At 37.7% G+C, this 7,076-nt stretch overlaps 1 protein-coding gene across 1 annotated transcript in view; it reads left to right on the forward strand.

Annotated features, from left to right (window-relative positions):
• gnb1a (guanine nucleotide binding protein (G protein), beta polypeptide 1a) overlaps positions 1–2,714 on the forward strand; it is a 39,529-nt gene extending 36,815 nt beyond the window's left edge. Inside the window, exon 11 of the mRNA XM_083920969.1 lies at positions 548–2,714. The gene's annotated coding sequence lies outside the window, so the exon portion shown is untranslated. The remainder of the gene's footprint in view (positions 1–547) is intronic.
• Positions 2,715–7,076: the final 4,362 nt, after the last annotated feature.

Below are 7,076 nucleotides of genomic sequence, written 5' to 3' on the forward strand. Positions count from 1 at the left end.
CTGCATGGGCTGTGCCGTCGTTTTCCTACGGGGAGAGCAGTGGAGGCAGCTAGAGTGTTGAATGTTAAAATTATTTCAACTTTTACCTCGTTGCTGCTGACCTTTTTTAAAAGCGGAGGTAGCCAGAAGCGATGACGCCGTATACCTGCACTGCACCCTACCTCAGGGTTTTATCTTTGATCATGTGAAGCCTGCTTTAGGTATTGACATTTGGTTTTGAGGGTCCCCCCAGTAGAGCAGGGGCCCATTTACAAAAAGGTTAAGTCCTTCCCGCAACGGCCCAGTGTTTGAAACCAACCCGCAGCCCTTAGCTGCATGTCATCCCCTCCATCTGCCCCTTTCCTGTCTATCTTAAGTTGTACCTACGATGAAGGCAAAAAAATAAAAAAACCTTGGTTTGGTTTTTAATGACGAGGCTTTTTTTCTACACTCGATACTATGGAGGCAGTTCGGTCCATCTAAAAGTTTCGAAGTGATTATACAGTCGTCTAGTGATTGTGTTGAACAATGCTAATCAAATAATGTGTGTTTGTTTGTTTGTTCTCAGATGGCATCTGGACTCCAAAGTTGAGTGGAAGACCATTCCAACATCACAATGTTCAATTTTATTGCATATCCAATCTTTTCAAAAACACCATGATACTGACTCCAAACCCCAAAAAACTATCAAGGGCAAAAATAATTCTCTCTCTCTCCTTCTCATTTTAAAAGAGCACAATTGTTTGTCACTCATTCAGCTATGAAAAAAGAGATTTAAAAAAAAAAAAAAAAAAAAAAGCTTGAGGAATTTAGTGGTTTCAAAATGGAACGGAGGGGGAAATTGTGCATTCCTCCCATGACCATGGTCTGGTATTGTAGTAAGTAAAATGCAAACACCCCACCGCTGCTGCCGCCGCCGCCGCCACCGAGCGAACGTGTCCTGCGTCCTCATTATACACAGGTCTGAGTGAAGGTTATTACACGACAGTGATCTAACTCTTAATAGCTTTTTGGCCATGTTTTTTTGTTTTCATTATTCTTATTTTTTTGTTAAAGAGAAGTAGATCAGTGAACTGTCGGTTAATGTTTAAAATGAGGATCAAAGCTTTGTTTTATTTCCTAGTCTTTCCACATTTTAGAGAATGTTTTTAAAAGTTTAAGACCCCCGTCATTTTAAATCCAGCTTTATCCCACTGGAGAACAAAGCGAGAGAATTGAGCTTCAACAGGGAGTCCTCAAGCCGCTTCTGGCCCTTCTGTATATTTAGTCCCATGATACTTTTACTGTTTTTTTTTTTTTTTCTCCAGTGTAGTCCACAAATCTTTGTTTGCACAAAAATTAAACTTTGCATATATAGAATAATGTCTAAAGAAAAAAAACTAACCAAGCACATGCTGTTTATGATAATGAATGCTCGTTTTTAAAACGAAAAACAACAAAAAAAACAAACCATTTTAACCATTCTTACACCTTTTTTGTCTGGCGACAGTGTAGAATAATTAAATGAAGAATAACCCATCGGATCATAATCCACCCCGCCCCTCTTTTTTATTCATTTTTTTTTCTCCTTTAATTTCAAATTTTTGGTTTCCCCCGGTTTCCGTTGCCCGTGGTTGAGACCGGTGATGTGATTGGTCGGGTCGGACGAACCTCCACTTTAGCCCGGTGTCGATCCGGACGTTTCTCTTTTAACAGAGGTGCCCATTCCGTGCTTGGAAATGCAGTTACTACTCTGTGAATGACATGTTGTATAAATCAATGTTTGAAAATAATGATATTGAAACTTTTTAAGTTAAAAACGAAAAAAAAAAAGATTTTGGTTGTCTGCCATGGGTGGGTTATCTCTTAGAATCGCATGCTGTAGAATTGCTTAAAAAGGTGCATATGGAATTAAGTCCTTTGATGTTTTTCTTTAAGAAAATAACCTGTTGGATATATCAATACAATGGTATTTATATTTTTCCTTTCTCTTTTTGGTTTCTTTTTTCTTTCCTTTTTTTTTTTTTTTTGTTTTTGTTCCTTTTTGTTTTTGGCTACTCCGTGCATACATGATTCAACCGAAATGTCAAAGCTATGCACTTGAGAAGCGAACCCTGCAACACAAACGGTTACTCGGTCCATACCTTGGGAGGGATTCCACCAATTTAAAAAAGTTAACGTAAATGTTTAAAATTTTACACACATGCATACGTACATCCATCCACCTAAACATACACTATCTCCAAAATGGAACAAATCAATTTTTTCATTCCTTCTGTAGCAAAACAAAATTCCACTTACAAAGAAAAACATTTTATAACAGGTTTTTTTCTGTCCTTTAATAAAAAATGAAAAAAAAAAATCTTGCAGCATCTGAATGGCAGAACTTTCTGTTGTTCTCCTCCTTGTAAACAGAGACGCTCTTTCTTTAGCAGTAGTGACATTTTTTTTTCTCCCATTCTGTTTTTTCTCTGCGACATTCTGTACAAAAAATGTGCTGTAATTGTGCGTTAGGCCTGGAGTTGGCAAAAAATAAAATGAAATAAAAAATATTAAAAATTAATTAAATCCCCTTTCCTTTTCTCTCTTTCTCCATCGAATAACTGTAGAGCTCTGCACCCCCACTGTTCCCCTTTTCACCTTTTGTATTTAATTTTAAAGTCAGTCAGTGTACAACCGAAAGCTGGATGCAAGATAGAAACTATATTAAAATGTACTGTTATTTAAGATGTAATAAAAAGCAGTTTGAGATGACATCCTGTGTTGAGTGTGATTCACTTAGAGTGGTTTCCACTGAAGCTACGATGTTGCAGACTGTTTTGGTTTCCTTGTAATTATGTTCAAGTCAAATAAACAATTTCTTATCCACCGTTGAATCGGCCTGACTCCCCTGTCTTTGCATGTCGGCAGCCGTGCAGTACAAAGGGACACCTGAGAGTCCTCTTACTGTTATTGAATTGAATTGAATTGTCTTCGTCATTGTACCAGTACAACGAAATTTACAGTACAATCTCTCAAAGTGCAGAAATAATTTAACATTAAAAGCATCAAAAAGAATAGGCTAGACCTTTAAATGACACATTTACAACGACAAGCTTACACAGCAACACGCGCACACACACACACCGTAGCAGCTTAAGGAGACAAAACAAAAACCAGTAGATTGCAGAGACCCTGAGCAAAGAGCATCATGTACCATTATAGGTAAAGGTATTTGCGGTGTTAAGCACTTATAGCATTTGGAATAAACTGTTCTTAAGTCTGTTAGTCCGAGCATTTAGAGACCTGAAACATCTGCCCGACACTTGGTGACACTGGGGGAAAGTAACAAAGTACGTTTGCTCATGTACCGTACTTAAGTACAAGTTTAAGTTTACTTGAGTATTTACATTTTGTGCTACTTTATTCTACTCCACTCCATTTCAGAGAGGAATATTGTGTGTTATAATGCACTACATCTATCTGACACAGTCACTGGGTATTTATTTTTGTTGCATTAAAATAAAAAACAACAAACAAACAACTCTTGGGGAAGACCCAAGACCAGGTGGAGAGATTATATCTCAGAGCCGCTGCTCCTTTGCGTTGAAAGGAGCCAGTTGAGGTGGTTCAGGATCATCTAGTAAGGATGCCCCCTGGGCGCCTCCCTAGGGAGGTGTTCCAAGCACGTCCAGCTGGGAGGAGGCCTCGGGAAAGACCCAGGACCAGGTGGAGAGATTAGATCTCCACACTGGCCTGGGAACGCCTCAGGATCCCCCAGTTAGAGCTGGTTAATGTGGCCCGGGAAAGAGAAGTTCGGGGTCCCCTGCTAAAGCTGCTGCCCCCGCGACCCGACCCCGGATAAGAGGCTGTAGATGAGATGAGAAAACAAACATATGATGCAGTATTACTGATCTTTCCACTTATATAAAGTATCCCATATTTGGTTGGTAAAGATCTACAAAATTCAAATGTGATTTCCATGTTTTAGTGCTAAAAACAATAATATAATATTCAAAAATTCACTTTGAAAGCAGCCGTTTTGCATAAGTGCTTTTAATTATTAGAGTACATTATGCTGACTTCTATACTTTTACGTTAACATTTTGGATTCAGGGATTCTTGTGATGGTGTATTTTCAGACTTTTTTTGTTTTCCTTTACTTAATCTGTTACCCTTTATACTTGGGGTCAGTTCGACCCTGGCAGCAATTTGAACATCCAGAAAATGATCATAATCAAAGTTGTTACACAAGTTATTGTGTCAGGTACTCAGTGTTTACTTGTGACTGCCTAAATAGTCACTGTCACAAACCTTAATGTCATCTTAAACAACCAAAACAAATGTGTGTAAAGTGTTTATACTTGTGTGTTTCATACAATTAAAACAGCCTGAGGTCAAACTGACCCCAAGGAACACTGATGTGACAAGTATGTGTACAGGACAATGACAAATTATAATCGTCTCAATTTTAGGTTTTCCCAGTTCATTCATTAAATATGAAGCCAAAACAAAATGTCAGCCATGTATTTAGAGATGTTAAACATTGAATGGGGTCAAATATAGCCAAAAGAAAACAGCAGGGTTCAGTAAAACATCTGAGTTTTTCTGTCACCACTGCTGACTGAGCACAGCTGGCCTGTGTCGCCCCCGACTGGACAAAAGTATCAAATGCAACAAGGGGATAAAAAAACAGACACACAGATTTAGTAGGAGAGTCCATAATAATCTGTATAGTTTTAACCTCATGTAACATGATTTTAATTATCATACAGTACTCGGTAATTGAAAGCACTGATGAAACTATCAAAATGAAAATACTGTTGTTGGTTTGCACCTTATCTGTCACGCTTTGATGTGTGGAGATAAGAACTGATTACATCAACAGCTCAGTACCTTTAACCCCCTTCACCTGTTTCGTTTCTACATTTAAAGAATATCTGCAAACTTACAAAGTATTATTCCAGTATTTTACATAGATAGATAAATAGATAATTACTGTATTCATCTCCGAAGAAAAAATATTTTCTTGCAGCTGGTTAGCACTGTCCCCTCACAGCGAGAGGGTTGCAGGATCGAGTCCCGGCCCGGGCCTTTCTGTGTGGAGTTTGCATGTTCTCCCTGTGTCTGCGTGGGTTTTCTCCGGGTTCTCCGGTTTCCTCCCACAGTCCAAAGACGTGCACGTGTTCGGTACATTGATGACTCTAAAATCACCCGTAGGTGTGAATGGTTGTCTGTCTCTGTCTGTCTCTATGTGCCCTGCGATAGAGTGGCGTCCTGTCCAGGGTGTACCCCGCCTCACGCCCGATGTCAGCTGGGATCGGCTCCAGCCCCCCGCGACCCCGACAGGGACAAGCGGTTGAAGATGAATGAATTAATCTGGTACAACTGAATATGATACAACACAATAGAATAAAAGTAAGATAAGATAAACAAATAAAGAAGGTTCCTGAGGTTGGTTCCTGAATGAGCTAAATGAAGTGACAGAGGTGTGTGCAGGGCAGCCAGACGGTGGCGCTGTCCTACTGTGCACTGGGCTGAAGCTTCTTTACTGTGTGGTCCACATTTCTGCTGTTTGGGAGAGAAGAACCCAAAGTGTGTCAGACTGAAGCTGGATTACAAACTGAACACAGCAGCACAACAGCTGATTTCCTACATTTTAAATATAAAATTATAAACAATTGAGCCATATTTACAAATACATGAAGGGGAAACTCCTGTTCAAAATATTTCATATAATTGATTTCATTAAATTGATTTGATTGATTGAATGAATGAATGAATTTTTAATTTTTTTAATGAATTTTTATGTTTGAAAAGGAGGCGGAAGAAGCATTAGTTTATTCATTCCTACCCCTTCTCCACTTAGTATCTAGTACTATAGGTTTGTTTGTTTTTTTACGCTAAACAAAGCAAACAATCACCAACAAACAACACAATAACCGCTTGTGTAAAAATAAATAAATGACAAGTGTGGCAAAAAGTGAGAACCCTAGTGTTGGTCACACCCCTCTTCTTCCCTGTACCACGTAAACACCATCCGTTTGTACTGTTGTTAGAATTTGCTCCTGGTTGGACATTGTCTGAGCACCTCTGCTAGTCTGTTCCACAGTTTCACTCCACAAGTTCCACAGTTTCACTCCACAATCAAAAATGCACAGCACACATGAGAATACATCAAATACAATTGAGGATAAAAAACACAATAAAGTCCAGGACTTATTTCCATTGTTGTCCTCAAAATGACTGTATTATATAAATATTGTGTGGATTGTCTTTCATGTTGACTGCTGATGACAAACTTGACTGCAATAACTACTCTGGTGAAATGTTTTTTTTTTATTTATTTAAGTGCAACAATTTTATTCATACCAGTAGATTTTTTTTATTTTCATTATAGTGCAATAATTACATTCATACTGGTGAAATGTTTATTTTTATTTTATTGGAATCATTTATTGTAGTGCAATACTTATTCTTGGGACATAATCATCAGTTCATTAAATGTTTACTTTTATTATATCACCTCCTATTTTAGTGAAAATAACATTGGATGTATTCATTAATTTCACTTATTATGTTTTGGAGCATGGACTGTGTCTCTTGAACCTGTGTTTTGGGCCGTGGATGTTTTGTTTGCTGAAGTAGCTTTTATTTTGATGGTTTATTTTTATTGCACTGATCAAAAGTAGCGCTCCTAATATCGTATTCTGTACAATGACAACAAAGAATTTCTCTTCTATTTTTATTTCTATTCTATTTTATAAAACATTTCTATTGACTTATATAATAATCATGGTTATATTATGAGGTGAACTTGAAAATGTAAAATAAGATTTACCCGACAAACAAATAGTAAAGAAGAACTGTGTGTTGTAAAAGGGGAATTGAAGGTTTGGTGCATGTTTCTCCAGTCGTCCCCCTTTACACTGAAGACAGTCAAGTTTGGTGTTTGTGTTGAAAACAGGAACTTGGACTTTTTTCTCAATATTGTGTTTTTTTATACATAAATGTATTTGATTTCACCACTAGAGGAGCTGAAGAATAAGTTCCTGACACTTAAAACTCTTAAGTTGTTTTAAAATACTAATTATGATCCTTTTCTGGATGTTTAAATTGCTGGGGTCAAATTGAGCCCA

Source organism: Echiichthys vipera, assembly GCF_963691815.1.
Source record: "Echiichthys vipera genome assembly, chromosome: 9".
NCBI lineage: Eukaryota > Metazoa > Chordata > Actinopteri > Perciformes > Trachinidae > Echiichthys > Echiichthys vipera.